This window comes from Gorilla gorilla, chromosome 11, assembly GCF_029281585.2.
Source record: "Gorilla gorilla gorilla isolate KB3781 chromosome 11, NHGRI_mGorGor1-v2.1_pri, whole genome shotgun sequence".
In the NCBI taxonomy this organism is placed as follows: domain Eukaryota; kingdom Metazoa; phylum Chordata; class Mammalia; order Primates; family Hominidae; genus Gorilla; species Gorilla gorilla.
This window is the reverse complement of record NC_073235.2, coordinates 111,777,566-111,794,228: the sequence shown is the minus strand read 5'-3', so window position 1 is coordinate 111,794,228 and position 16,663 is coordinate 111,777,566. Positions and strand designations below refer to the sequence as shown.

The 16,663-nt window shown below is 37.9% G+C and overlaps 1 pseudogene; it reads right to left on the bottom strand.

Moving 5' to 3' along the window:
• Positions 1 to 620: 620 nt before the first annotated feature.
• Positions 621 to 15,029, bottom strand: LOC109025867 (plakophilin-4-like; annotated as a pseudogene).
• Between the last annotated feature and the right edge of the window lie 1,634 nt (positions 15,030 to 16,663).

Below are 16,663 nucleotides of genomic sequence, written 5' to 3'. Positions count from 1 at the left end.
GAATGAGGTAAGGAATGGGCATGGCACTGCAGTACCAGCCTGGACGTTGTGCTTCCAAAGTACACTATGCAGGGTGGAGACAAAGGGTGTCGCAGCTTGTTTTTAATCTCTCACAGTTTCTTGGGCTTCCCATTTGTTTTTGAAGTTGTCAGTTTCTTCAAATCTCTTTTCAAGTGACGCACTGCATTACAAATGATGGCACTTAACCAATGTGGCATTTCCATATTTACACCAACAAAAGAAATTTACAAGACATAATAGCATACAATCTTGACATTTAGTAATAGCAATAAAACATGGGCATCATTTTATTTTTTCTGTACAAACTATCAGAACATGACTTTATTTACATTAAACAATCATCTTTAATTTGATTTGATCTACACATCCCCATTTCATTTCACCCATTTCTCAAACCTCTCATCACGTCACCCACACCTTCACCAGACTACAGAATCTACAAGTAATTAGATCTAACACCTAAATAGAGCTTAGAAAGTCCTCTCCCAAATGTTTCCTCACTTCCCTGATAATTCCTTAAAAAAGAAAAAAAATGCACTTCACTCTTTCCTTCCACGTCACTTTCACATTTCAATCACCAAATCAGCAAGATGGACTTTTCACCTCAATCCAAACAAGGTTAAAAAGAAAGAGTTCTTCTGTCGGGTGTCTTGATGCTGCAGCCATGAGTCTGGGGATCCTGGGTACTGTTCTGCTCTATAAGAAGGTCATTTAATGGAATAAAAGTCTACATAATTTGTGGTCGATTTCAGTCCATACTTGTTGACTAATCAGTAGAAGCTGGAAAGTGAACTTGGTCATCAAAATAAGGGTCTTCATAGCTATGAGGAGACTGCAAATACAATCTGTATGAATCAAAGTTATTTTGTTGGAGTCATCTTGACTATAATACAGCTGTTGATGCTGTAGCTGTCTATTTAGTTCTCTTGCTGGTGAGGAATATGAACTGATGTAAATTGGTGAAGGTTTGCTGGAGCCTGACTGAATGATGGGTGACATCTTTTGGTTGGTGGTAGACAAGGAAGGATGTGATTTGAATCAGTCTTGCTCCAGTGTCGACACAGGTGTAATAAAATGGTTCTGATTACACCCATCCTTTTTATAAATGCTCCAGAGGTCCCGATATTGCCATAATGTATTCAAGACCTGGGCTGCTGCCTTCACTACTTTCAGAGATGATCTGTCGCCCCTGCCTTTGGTTATGTTCACTAGTTTCTCTATGCCTCCCGAGTTGGCCAGGGCTTTGGCTTTCTCCATGTTTTTGCTGGTGACCTCGTGCAGAGCACAGCAGATGGCTGCATGGACTCATCAGACAAGATACTGGGGCCGTTGCCACAGAGAAGCTGGTTGACCAGGTCTTGCATGGCGTATTTGCCTATGAGCTCCTTGTTGCGAACATCTAGTGTCATCTTCCTCAAGGCAGTTGCCATGGAAGAAACAACTCTATCGTTATCCATTCTCAGAAGTTCCACAAGGATGGGGAGCCCCTTTTATTTTCGGACGGCTGCCCAGATATAAACTGAAAACTTACAGTTGCCAGCAGAGAGGTTCTGGAGAGATCCGGCAGAGCCTTCCAAGGTGGCTGGGTTGGAACTTTCTGCTAAAAGAGTCAGATATAGCTTCACCACCGATGGGTGCCACAGCATCTCAACCCCTTTGGGGGACTTCGACAGTCCTGGGATAGGATCGACTTCATCCTATTGATCTTCTTGTGGAGTCCTCTTTTTCTTTTTCTTTTTCTTTTTCTTTTCCTTCCCCCAGCAGGTTGGCTCAGTCTTCGCTGGGAAACTTTTTCTAGTAAGTCATCCCATTCGTTCAGTCCCAGTAACTGGGCCTGGGGCACCTCCAGCTCCAGCCAATAGGACAGGTTCCTCAGGGTGCACACGCAATTCTCCATCTTGCTGTCGTAATCGGATGTGTTCATACACGTGTTGGTTACATGCAACAGCGAGTCCACCAGCCCCTCGCAGGACCGCATTTGCTTCCGAGCTTCTTACCCCGCAGAGCTGAGGTTCCTCAGGCAACCTGTTGTACTACGCAGAACTAGTGAAGTCTGAAATTTAATTTTATGGCCATCATCAAAAGAAGAGTTATTCCATCCAGAATGTGGAACGATCACATTGTTTAAGTTGAGAGAACATCTCGAATAATTGTCATTTTTACAGCATCACGTGAGGATAAATTCCAAAGAACTCCTGTAACAAGCTCCCTTATTTCTGCATCAGTATTGATTTTCTCAACAGTCACAACAAGGCAGATATCTCACCAACATCCTTCATTGTTATTTTATTTTCACCTGTAGACTTGCCGAAAAAGAGATTTCGAAGGGCATCACAAGCATTCTTCTGAACTTCCAAAACTCTGTGGCCCAAAAGATAAACCAGATGCTTGATTCCCCATAACCTACACACCTTCATCTTCACGTTGTTGTCGCCAAACCACAGGTGCTGCAGGTAGGCTGCTGCATTTGCCTGAACAGATGGGAACTGGTGCTGAAGGATGTGAATGACCTCAGGCAACTCAGGATCACGCCAGGCAAACTCGCTGGGGTCCTTCTGAATGCTGTCTATTGATGGGGATCTTGTGGTGCCATCATTAGCCGGCACTGCGTGCTGAAGCCTGTTATAATTACACTCTTGCACTTGGTATCGTATGGGCCTGGAGGGCTCCGCATAGGTAGCTGTTGTATTCAGAGCATAATTATTTCTTTGGTATGTACGGGTACTTCATTGGCTGGACATCCTTTGTAGATTTCCAATACCTACTGCTGGCTCCCTCTTTTAAATGAGCTAGTCCTGAACTCCTGCCAATGCACTTAATGCAGCTGCTGAGGTAACTGAGGATTTACTGAAGAACCGTTTAGCTTCCTTAAACTTCTGGTTCCTTCTATCATTTTTGCTATAGGAGTTTTTTCGGTTGGTCAGATACCGATCCCAGTCAGGAGTAATATTGCCATACATCTGAGTGTCTTCCAGGTAGCTTCCCTCAAAAGCATAGATCTGTCACTCCAAGTTTGCCATTGTTTCCCATGAAGGCTATGCCCTTATGACTTACCTCCTAAGGGCCACATCTCTTAATGCTTTCACATTGGCCACTGTATTTCAACACATGATTTTGGGGACACATTCAGACTATAGCATATCTATTCTTGCATTTCATGTATCACTCTTGAGACTGAACATTCCACCATGCCTATAACTTAAGTGAAGGTTGAAATATGATGGCTGGTGGACTAGCTCTCTGAGAAACGTGCAGAGGATAAGAAATTACTCTATTTTTATCACTCTCTAGAACTAGGATCATTCTAAAATTGAATGGAAAATAGTTGGGTGACAACTATATTCCCCTTTCTAAAGAATTCTAAACATGTTCGAAGATAACTGGTTAGAAAACAAGACTAGAATGAAAGTGGATGAAACCATAACAGAGACATATAAAAACCATTAAAAGTTCTTAGAGAATTTATAACTAAGTCTTCAAAAGCAATTGCAACAAAAACAAAAATTGACAAGTGGGACCTTATTCAACTAAAAAGCTTCTGCACAGCAAAATAAACTACTGATAGAGTTAAACAGATACCCTTCAGAAGGAAAGAAAATATTCACAAACCGTGCATCTGACAAAGGTCTAATATCCATTATCTATAAGGAACTTAAACAATTCAACAAGCAGAAAACACATAACCACATTAAAAAGTGGGCAAATTACATGAACAGACACTTCTCAAAAGAAGGCATGAAAGTATCCAGCAAACATGAAAAAGCGTTTCACATCACTAGTGATCAGAGAAATGCAAATCAAAACCACAGTGAGATACCATCTCACACCAGTCAGAATGGCTATTAATCAAAAGGCAAAAAATAACATACTGGCCAGGCTGTAGAGAAAAGGGGACACTTATACACTATTGATGGGAATATAAATTAGTTCAGCCACTGTGGAAAGCAGTTTGGAGATTTCTCAAAGAACTTAAAACAGAACTACCATTTGACTCAGCAATCCCATTACTGGATATATAGCTAAATGAAAATAAATCATTCTCCCAAAAAGACACATGTACTTGTGTGTTCACTGCAGTACTATTCACAATAGCAGAAACAAGGAATCAACCCAGGTACCTATTAATGGTGGATTGGATAAAGAAAATATGGTACATATACACCATGGAATACTACACAGCTGTAAAAAAGAATGAAAGCGTGTCCTTTTCAGCCACATGGATGCAGCTGGAGGCTATTATCCAAAGTGAACTAAAGCAGAAACAGAAAATCACATACTTCCTGTTGTTACTTATCAGTGGGAGCTACACAGTGAGTACACATGACATAAAGATGAGAACAGTAGACACTAGAGAATACTAGAGGGGAGGAGGGGGAGAAAGGGTTGAAAAACTACTTATTGGGTACTGTAGTTACCACCTGGGTGGTGGAATCATTCATATCCTGAGTCTCAGTGTCATGCAATATACCCATGTAACAAACCTGCACATGTACCCCCGGATCTAATATAAAAGCTGAAATTCAAAAAAAATTCTTTGAATAAGTGTTTTTTTAACCCACTTTCCCCTCTCTTTCTTTCTTCTACTTGTTTTACTTTTCCCAATGACTTAAATGAGTTCTTGTCTTTCATAATGAAAAGTAATTTTTTCACTTTTTTATTATTTCAAAGTTAATAATTTTTTAAATGTATTTAAACGTAAAATTGAAGGTTGTGTGATACTACTTATATTTGTTCAACTGAGGCCTCTATGCCTGAAATTCTGTGTGTGGGAAGAACACACTGTCAAAAGGGTAGAATAGCGAATCAATGTGGGAAGGCTGAAAATTCTCTGAATCTATCAAAATGTCACAACCAAATTAGGTTTAATTAAAAGCTAAAAAAAAAACCCCAATGTTGAATCCCACAAAATTGTTTTAGAAGATTACTCTTTGCAATATTAGTACTCAGTATTTTAGCTTCTTTCTAATCCATGTTACAAACCTGAATTTCAACTATGATGGATGCTTGCCTTTTTGTGAGAATAGGATACTGGAAATATCTGGAATTTCATAACTAGAGATTTAGTATGTTATCCACCTCTGATGGGATGCTCTTGACTCAACTGGTCAATAAAAGTCAGAGAATGTTCTCTGGGTAAGATTGGGGGCACTTACAATATAGTAGCCTTGCCATCAATGCTTTTTTTTTCTCCTTCTGCCTCACTCGGTTCTCACATACTACAAAATAATAGGATGGATCAATGCAATGACCATAAGATCATTATTCACACTGCAGATTCCTCAAGAGCAGGAAGCACACATCATCATATTTGTATCCCCTCAGCTTGCACCAGTGAAGGAGTAAATAAAATGCTAAAAAAAACCCAAGAAGAATATAAGTACTAAAAATACAAATAAGTATAATATTTAGCAATATCCCTCTTTACTTTTTCAATGGAACTGCATTTTAATAAGATCCGTAGTATCCTCATATGATTTGGGGAATATCTGATAAAACAACATTTGACACACTTTTGCAATGCCTCCTTCACTTGGCTTCTAAGATAATACTCTCTTCCTTCCCTCCTCCTCCCTCCATCTATTCTCAGTCTCCTCTGCTGACATTCCCTCATCTCCCTGCCTCTATACATTGGAGAAGCCAAAGAAGTAAATCCAAGATTTCTTTTATTTTCTATTTAGTCTCACTTTCTTGATGCTATGACTCTAAATACTATCTACATGCTGATGACTGTCAAACTTACATTTCTAACGTGAGCTTCCCTCTTGAACTCTTGATTCTTAGAGGGAAAATTGACTGCTTAACATCTTCATTTAGATGTCTAACACACATCTTGAACCTACCATTTCCTAACCAGAACAGTCTTCATCTTTCAATACAGGACAACAATGTTCTAGTTGCTAAGGCAAAAAACTTTGTCCTCCTTAATGTCACAATTTCTCTTTCTCCCTCCATTCAAACCCACAGCAAATTCTGTAGCATTACATACAAAATATATCTATCATGCATTCATTTCCTGTGTTTGTGCAGTAGACTTTTGACCTCACCACTTGGACCTTGCAACACTAATGTCTTTTCTATAGATAGCAGCAGAGTAGTGCTGCTAAAATATGTTAATCCTTGACAATTCTCAAATCAAAACTCTCTAGAGCTTTTCCATAGCATGCCGAATGTAAACCAAAGTCCTCATAGTGGTTGAATTTTCCTACTGATCTGGGCCCAGTCTTATCACTGATTTCCTACAACTTTCTTCTTTGCTCACTCCACTCCAACCATACTGGTCTCCTTTCTGTTGTTCTAGAATAATAGGTAAGCTTTTACCCGAAGCCTTTTTACTCGTTTCTTTGGCTAGAATCCCTCCCTCAAGTCTCCATTTAATTCACTATGTCTCTTTCATCAGGCATACTCAACATCCACCATCTCAAAGAAAATATCCCTAGACATCCTTAACTAAAAGTACAACTCTTTCCCTTGCCCTAAACAACTAAAAAAGTTACTATCCCATTTTCCTTCTTTATTTTATCTGAAAGAATTTACCAACATCTAAAATACCATATGGTTTACTCACTAATCTTGTTTGTTGCATTTTCCCCACTACATCATAAGGTTCATGTCATATGGCTGTCCTAGGGTAAGGCCAGCAAGGCATCTAGGTTGCAAAATTTAAGGAGACAGTCACTCTCAGGTCATGCAAGTGCATTCATGCTTGTCACAGCCCTGTTTTCATAAAGGCAAAGATTTTAACTTATTTATTAACTGATACTTTCAAAATGCCCATCATAGCGCCTGACATATAGTGGATGTTTACTAAATACTTACTAACTTAATGTATCTCAGATACTTAATAATAATTTTAGAAAACTCAGTATGTCCCAATTAGTATCTACTGATCAGTATTAGAATTTAGTAAGAACTTAATCTGCAGTGACCCACTTTAGTTAAGTTCTTTCACATTAACAGGTCGTAAAATGCCTGGTAAAATACAGACGTTCACCTTTTTCTGCAGAGCATATGTTTCAAGACCCCCAGTGGATGCCTGAAACCATGGATAGTACCTATATATACTATGTTTTTTTCTTATACATGCATACCTATGATAAAGTTTGATTTAAAAATTTGACACAGTAAGACATTAACAATAACTATTACTAAAATAGAACAATTATAACAATATACCTTAATAAAAGTTATAAAAATAAAAGTTTAATAAGTTATAAAAATAAAAGTTATTTGGTCTTTCTCTCTCTCAAAATACCCTTTTTTGTTTTTTTTTTTTCTGAGATGGGGTCTCGCCCTGTCACCCAGGCTGGAGTGCAATGGCGTGATCTCGACTCACTGCAACCTTCACCTCCTGGGTTCAAATGATTCTCCTGCCTCAACCTCCCCTCCCAAGTAGCTGAGATTACAGGTGCCCACCATCATGCCCAGCTTATCAAAATATCTTACTGTAATGGACTAACCTGTTTCCAGACTCTGGTTGACCCCAGGTAACTGAAACCACAGAAAGAAACTGTGAATAAGGAGGGGCTGCTGTATTAAAAACTTACCTATAGCTGGGCGCAGTGGCTCATGCCTGTAATCCCAGCACTTTGGGAGGCCGAGGTGGGCAGATCATGAGGTCAGGAGATCAAGACCACCCTGGCTAACACAGAGAAACCCCGTCTCTACTAAAAATACAAAAAAATTAGCCGGGCATGGTGGCAGGTGCCTGTAGTCCCAGCTACTCGGGAGGCTGAGGCAGGAGAATGGGGTGAATCCGGGAGGCGGAGCTTGCAGTGAGCAGAGATCACGCCACTGCACTCCAGCCTAGGTGACAGAGCAAGACTCCATCTCAAAACAAACAAATGAACAAAAAAAACTTACCTATGTAGGCATATGTTTACACTCAATTTAGAAATGGAGTTGATAACAAGTAATTCCTTACCCCCTAGATAGATACTTAAATCTCCCACATCCGAAGATTATACAACACATAACTGCATTGACCACAAGTAAAATTGAAGGTGTTTACATTTTGTTGAGACATAATATATGAGTAAAAAAGAATAATTTTCGCTAGTGTACTGAAAAAAACTAGGGTATGATATTACCAGAAGAGAAGTGCAGAATGTTTTTTAAGGACTTATCTAAACTGCAAAAATATAGATTTGCAGGGAAACTATGTGGACACAAGTTCTATTGTATCCTATTTACATATCTGGCATCCTACTCAGGATCTGGTTGTGGGAGAATTATCAGGGTAATCCCTCTGAAGAAAGGGGAAGGTATTGATTAACTGATGGAGCCTCTGAGGACCTGTGGCCTCAGAGTTTTTTTCTGTGACTAGTATGAACCCTGAACACTGAAAGGACACATGCTTCCCAGGTAAGAGAGAAATCTGTAAGAAATACAGGTATATCGATCAGGCGCGGTGGCTCACGCCTGTAATCTCAGCACTTTGGGAGGCTGAGGCGGGCGGATCACCTGAGGTCAGGAATTCGAGACCAGCCTGCACAACATGGAGAAACCCCGTCTCCACTAAAAATACAAAATTAGCCGGGCGTGGTGGCACATGCCTGTCATCCCGGCTACTCAGAAGGCTGAGGCAGGAGCACCGAATCGCTTGAACCGGTGAGGCGGAGGTTGCGGTGAGCTGAGATTGCGCCATTGCACTCCAGCCTGGGCAGCAAGAGTGAGACTCCGTCTCAAAAAAAAAAAAAAAAAAAAAAAAAAAAAAAAAAAAGAAAAAGGAAAAAAAGAAATGCAGGCATATCTGAGAGCTATTGCAGGTCCAGTTACACACCACATGGTAAAGCAAATATTGCAATAAAGTGAGTGGCATTTTTTTTTTGTTTCTCAGTGCAAACAAAAGTTATGTTTGTACTATACTAACTAGTCTAAGTGTACAATAGACTTACATCTAAAAAAAATACATACCTTCATTTAAAAATACGTTACTGCTAAAAAATGCTAACAATCATCTGGCCTTCAGCAAGTCATAGTCTTTTTTGCTGGTGAGAATTTTGCCTCAATGTCAATGCGTGCTGACTAATCAGGGTGGTGGTTGCTGAAGGTTGGGGTGGCTATGGCAATTTCTTAAAATAATACAGCAGTGAAATTTCCATTGTTCGACTCTTCCTTTCACAAAAGGTTTCTCTGCAGCATGTAATGTTGTTTAATACCATTTTGCCCACAGTAGAACTTCTTTTAGAATTGGAGTGAATCCTCTCAAACCCTGCCACTACCTTATCAACTGAATTTATGTAATATTCAAAATCCTTTTTTATCATTTCAACAATGCTCCTAGAATCTTCATCATGAGTAAATTCCATCTCAAAAAACCATTTTCTTTGCTCAGCCATAAGAAGTACCTCCACCCATTAAAGTTATATCATGAGGTTGCATCAATTCGGTCACATCTTCGGGTTCCATTTCTAATTCTAGTTCTCTTGCTGTTTCCACCACATCTGCAGTGACTTCTTCTATTGAAACCCTGAATTCCTCAAAGTCATCCATGAGGGCTGGAATCAGCTTCTTCCAAATTCTTGATAATGTTGGTATTTTAACCTCCTCTCATGATCACACATATTCTTAAATGGCATCTAGAAATGGTAAATCTCTTTCAGAAGATTTTCAATTTAGTTTGTCTAGATACATCAGAGGAATCACTATCTATGGCAGCTATGGCATTGCAAAATGTATTTCTTAAATAACAAAACTTGAAAGCCAAAATTACTCCTTGATCCATCGGCTGCAGAATGCATGTGGCATTAGCAGGCATAAAAATAATATAGCTTTCTTTGTATATCTCTGAGATCAGGGCTCTTGGGGGATCAAGTGCATTGTCAATGAGCAGTAACCTTTTGAAAGAAATCTTTTGTTCTGAGCAGTAGGTCTCAAGAGTGGGCTTAAAATATTCAGTAAACCATGCTGTAAATAGATGTGCTGCCATTCAGACTTTGTTGTTCATTTAGAGGGCACAGGCAAACTAGATTTAGCACTGGCTTCATGTTAAAGTCACCAACTGCATTAGCCCTTAATAAGAGAGTCAGCCTGTCTTTTGAAGCTTTGAAGCCAGGCACTGACTTCTCCTCTTTAGCTATGAAAGTCCTAGATGGCATCTTCTTCCAATAAAAGGTTGTTTCATCTACACTGAAAATCTGTGATTTAGTATAGCCACCTTCTTCAATGATCTTAGCTAGATCTTCTGCATAATTTGTTGTAGTTTCTACATCAGCACTTGCTTCTTCACTTTGAACTTTTATTTTATGGAAAAGACTAATTTCATTAAACCTAATGAACCAACCTCTGCTACCTTCCAACTTTTCTTATGCAGCTTCCTCACCTCTCGCAGCTTCATATAATTGAAGAGAATTAGGACCTTGGTCTAGATTAGGCTTTGGCTTAAGGGGATATTGTGGCTGGTTTGATCTTCTATCCAGGGTACTAAAACTTTCTCCATATCAGCAAGAAGACTGCATGGCTTTTTCATCACTTGTGTGTTCACTGGAGTAGCACTTTTAATTTCCTTCCAGAAGTTTTCTTTTGCATTTACAACTTGGCTGTTTGTTGCAAGAGGCCTAGTTTTAGACCTATCAGGGCTTTTGACAGGCCTTTGTCACTAATCTTAATCATTTCTAGCTTTTGATTTAAAGTAAGAGCTATGGGACTCTTGCTTTCACTTGAACACTTACAGGCTATTGTGCAGTTATTCTTTGGCATAATTTCAATATTGTTGTGTCTCAGCAAATAGGGAGGCTTGAGCAAAGGGAGAGAGATGAGGCTGGTCACTGGAGCACTCAGAATGTGCACAATATTTCTCAGTTAAGTTTGCCATTTTATATGGGTGCGCTTCATGGCATCTGATAAAAATTACAATAATATCAAAGATCATTTATCACAGATCACCGTAACTGACATAATTAATAATAATAATAAAGTTTGAAATATGAGATTATCAAAATGTGACATGGAGACATGAAGTGAGCACATGCTGTTGGAAAGATGGAGTCAGTACACTTGCTTCATGCAGGGTTGTCATGGACCTTCAATTTGTGAAAAAAATGTAGTATCTGTGAAGTTCAGTAAGGCAAGAACCATAAAACGAGGTATGCCTGTGGATGGAATCCATGAAAACATTTTTGAATAAACTTGAGAAAAAGTCAGGAGAAGAAAATGCATCACAAGGAGAATTAACTGACAGGGAAGATATTTGACCAGTAGTTCCACATGAACTATTGGAGGAACTATTCTCTATAGTTCCACATGAAATATTGATCAAACAAAGCATCTATTAAAGCTCAACAAAAGTGTAGTGAAGTTCAAAGAAATGATTAGAAGATAACAAAAGAAATGAAAAGCAAACTGGATTATTTCTGTGGGGAGGGATAATATAATGTAAAGTATTCCAGAGGCAAAATAATGTTACAAGCCATAGGGAAAATTATACTAGAGTGAAATTATAGTCAGGGTGGAAGTAGAAAGAATTGAGGAAATTTTGCAATCCAAACAGGTAAAGATCTAGTACAAAATATAAATGATAAACATGATACGTTTGAAAGATAAAGAGTATCCAGCATAAACCTAAGTAATTTTCCTTATTGCATAACCAAAACATAAATAATAATTATCATAACATATATTGGAAGAAACCTTTCCCAAAATAATATGTGACTGTAGATGAAAAGAACTTTAGGTTTCGCAGTAAAAATATTGATACAAAATAATTAACACAAAGAGATAATCCTATAAAGCTCATTAAAATTCAATAATGAAGAAAAAAATCTTAAAATATCCAGGTAGGAAAACATAGTGATGTACAAAGGAGAAAAATTTCTCCAGTGAAAAACATATTGTAAGACGATAGTGGAGCAATAAAAGATCTGAGTAACATGATGCCTTTATATACTCTTACCATAAAGGTGAAGGTGTACATTCTGAAACACCAATTCAGGAACACAGCACTCTTGAAATCCTACTTGATCATATCCAAATATTGAAGAAATAAATCAGAACAAATAACTCAGATATATTAGTTTTGTATTGCTGCTATAACAAATTACATAAACTTGGAGACTTAAAACAGCACAATTTTTAAAAAATCATCTAGTTTTGGAGTTCAGCGGTCCAAAACGAGTGTCACTGTACTAAAATCAGGGTATCAGTGGGACTTCTAGAGGGTCTAGGGAAAAATCAGTTTCCTTGCCTTTTCCAGACCCTAGAGATTGACAACATTCTTTGGCTCATGGCCACTTCTTTCATTTTGAAATCCAACACGATAGTATTTTCAAATCAGTCTCTGACTTTTACATTATTAGCTTCCTCTGTCACATATAAAGACCCTGGTGATTTAAATTGGATCGACCCAGATAATCCACGATAATCTTCCCATTGCAATATTCTTAACTTAATCACATCTGGGAAGTTCTGGAACATAATGTAACATATTCACAGGTTCTGGGGATTAGAATGTGAATATCTTCAGGAGTTATTCTGCCTACCACATCAGTTATAGGGAAACCATGGTAAAGGACTGGTGCAAATATTAAATCTGTCTAAAAACAGAAATAAGACATATATTGTATAATTTCAGCAATAAATTAGAATATGCATATTATAAATAGAATGTACATATAAATTTTGAACATATAAAAATATAATTTTTTGATAAAAAGAGTAATTAAAATATTTTTGAACAATTGAGAGATATACAATAACAATGTAAACAATAATTGTCTCTCAATGGTGGGATTTTGTGGCTTTTATTTATACTTTATTTTCCCAATTTCTATAACAGATATGATATTTGAAATCAAAATAAATATATACTAAAATGAAATAAGTTATCTTCAAACACACATATTTATATATACAAACATACATAAATCCATCAGATAAGTACTAGTCCAGACATTTAAAACATCCCTACATTGTAGATATAAACAAAAAAAGAATAATGTAGAATTATAGTAGAATGATTTATATTCCTTTGGGTATTATAAAGACACATGCATGCATATGTTCATTGCAACACGATTCACAATAGTAAAGACATGGAATCAACCTAAATGCCCATCAATGATAGAATGGAAAAAGAAAATGTGGTACATGTACACCATGGAATACTAGCCATAAAAAAGAACGAGATCATGTCTTTTGCAGGCACGTGGATAGAGCTGGAGGCCATTATCCTTAGCAAACTAATGCAGGAACAGAAAACCAAATACGGCCTGTTCTCACTTACAAGTGGGAGCTAAATAATGAGAACACATGGACACATAGAGGGGAACAACATGCACTAGGACCTGTTGGAGAGTGGAGGGTGGGAGGAGGGAGAGGATCAGGAAAAACAACTAATCAGGTACTAGGCTTAATACTGGGTAAGGAAATAATCTGTACAACAAACCCCTATGTCACAAGTTTAACTATGTGACATAGTTAAACTGCACATAAAACCCTGAGCTTAAAATAAAAGTTAAAAAAATAAATAAATGTCAATAAATTAAAATAAAAATATAAAATAAAAAAGAATAATGTAAAATTAAGTATTTTATATAAAATTTAAACCAAAACATCAAACATTTTTTATTTTTTGATTTGATTTTTTAAACATCTCCTCATTTTATTAAAATTATTTTATTAGTTTTAGTGAAGTTTGTATTAAAAGCAAAAGAAAGGGTAGAAATGGGGAAAGTATGACAAGTCAAATGACTCATGGAATAGAAAGAGATCAGAGAGTGCAAAGGGACATCTTTGCAGATAAGAAAATAAGGATAGATGACTCATGTAGTTTAATCATCCAATTCTCTTGCTTTGCATCAGGATTCGGTAAAGCGGGTGATAAACAATTGTCATGAGTTGGGTATTTTTATTTAAAATTCATTGATGTATAGATAAGTCTCTATTAGACAGTCTATTTGAGATACAGGAGATGGTAGATGTATGTGTCAACTAGCCAATATCCTACTATCAATATGGTTCCATGAAGAACACATATTCTAACACAACTGACTCTAATGAACTATCACAATTCAAGTCTCTATTCAGTACCACAGTACCTTAACAAATAGCTACATTCCTTAGTTCACTTATTCACTAGGCACTGCTCAATAAACAAGTGAATTATCAATGACCAAAACAGAAGCTTCTGTCCTTCCTGTGTCCATGTGTTCTCGTTGAATAACAAACCTGCACATTGTGCACATGTACCCTAAAACTTAAAGTATAATAATAAATAAAAAGCTTCTGTCCTTATAGAGCTAATTTGTACTGGGTAGGAAAGGCTACAAACAATAAACACAATAAGTACATAATTTAGAATATATTAGAAACAGGGAATTGCTGTGGGTTAAAGGAAAAGTAGGTTTGAGTAATGGTGACAAGGAGTGCTAGGGTGCTGGGGGGGGGGGACTGGAAATAGATTGCAGTATGAAATGGGGTAGTCAGAAGGTGATATTTGAGCAGATTTGAAGGTTATATTATTGCTAGACAAGAAGCTGTCTGGAGACCATAGCAAGCAGAGGATACAGATACAGAAAAAGATTCAAAGTAAAAATTGCTTGGGAGGTGATGTCAGCAAGATGGCAAACTGGGTGATCCCAACTCTCACCCCTAAACAAAAACAAGGATAAAATCAAATATTTGTGGAAAAGGATAGCTCTGGGAAAAGCCCTGAGGCAGTTAGGGGGCAGCAGCAATCCACACGAGTGCAGAGACCAGGAATGGCTAATAGAAAGGGGTAGGAAGCATTTTTTCTGTGTTGCCCCATCCCCCGGCTTAGCACGGTGCCACAAGGAATCCCCTTGGTCACTGGTTCCCTCATGGGGGAACAGGGAGAGTGGGTGGACCTCAGCAGCCATTGACACCAAGAATTCCAGTGGCCCTAGCTACCGTTGCAGAGGACTTCTGCGGTCTTCTCTGACATGGACCCCAGCTGCTGCGTCACTGACGCCACAGATGCCAAGTACCACCCCTTCCCACACTGGACTCAGAGCTGCTGGAGTTGCAGCCAAAGCCAGGCTGCACATGCCCATGCCTGAGAATAGGAACCTGACATAAAGCACGTGCTTGTGCACAGTTCCTGGCACTTAATGGTGCCACCACATGCGTGCTCAGGTGCCTACTGGACCAGGTCTGCACTACAGCTGTGCACATATGACCAAGGAACCAGACACCTGCTGAAGCTAAGCATATGCACCCATTGGACCACGTGCCCATTGTAGCTTTGCCCAGTGCCCACCAGACCTGATTATTATGTGCCTGCCACCCCCATGGCACATGCTCCAGCATGTTCAGTAGACTAGGCATTCACTGTAGCTGTATGTATACACACACACCCACCAGACTTAACCTCTGTACCCCCGCCCCCAAGACAGTTCCGTCATATGCCTTTAGAACTTGTGTCCCTGTGCATTACTGAATACATATCTGGATGTAGAACAGCCACACACTTCACCCCACCTGCCCACAAAAGAAAGTTTTTTCCTACCAAGGCCACATTATAAACAAATTGTCAAAAGTTAAAGAAAGAGAGTTTTAAAAATTATTATTTTTATTATTAACCTTATTTTTGACTAAGTTACAATTATATGCATGTATGGAGCAAAACGTGAGGTTTTGATATATGTATACAATGTGGCATGGTTAAACCAAGCTAATTAACATATCCATCACCTTACTTATCTTTTTTTATAACAAAACATTTGAAATTTACTTTATTAGTTATTTTGACATATACAACACATTATTATTCACGATAGTCACCTGAGACTATACCTGAGATCTATTACCTGATAGACAATAGATCTCAAAACCTATTTATCCTGTCTACCTAAAACTTTGTACCCTTTGATCAACAGTTTTCCACCCCTAGCTTAGACTGAGTGGAGGCATAATAATCTAAAACAGATAAAATCAGATTGTTGTTTTGATTGTTGTCCTGCAAATATAACAGCATAAATATATGTTTTTCATAAGCCTGAATACAGTATGTCTCTTCTGGGTGCACAATGTTATTGACATGTCAAATGCATTAAAATTTTCTGAGGTGGCATGGATTATAAATTTGCTATATTGATTAATAGCTAAAATTTTTTTATTTTTTAGTCTATATTGTTTTGAATTTTGAATATGACTTTGAATGGATCTAAATTTAAAGGAACATAGAACCAAAATTTAGAAAAGGTTTTCCCTTCTATGTGAACTTGATTTTTACATGGTTTAAACTTTCTTAAGTTACAGATGACTCTCAAATTCATCTATTCACCTATCTCATTGTAAAGACGAAGAAACTGCAACGGGAGGTCAAAAACTCCTGTGGGGTTACAAAGCACTTTTGTGATAACAGACTTCTGGCTTCTGACCTTCACTCATTAAAATATGATCCTGTTTTATTCCTGTGTCTCCAGGTTATTCAATTTTTGTTGTTGTTAAGATTCTTGAATGTATTATTATTATTATTATTTGTGCCTTTGATTTAGCCCCAATACACATTTTCTCCACAAGAATTTAACTCTGTTTCTTTGGGAATACAGCATCTTAATGCGGGTTAAGATGAGGTCCTTTGCCATAAAACAGATCTACATTTAAATCCTAGCTCTACCACTTACTCACTACGTAATTTGGGGCAAATTACGTTTCTTAGTTTTACTATTTTCAAGATAATAAT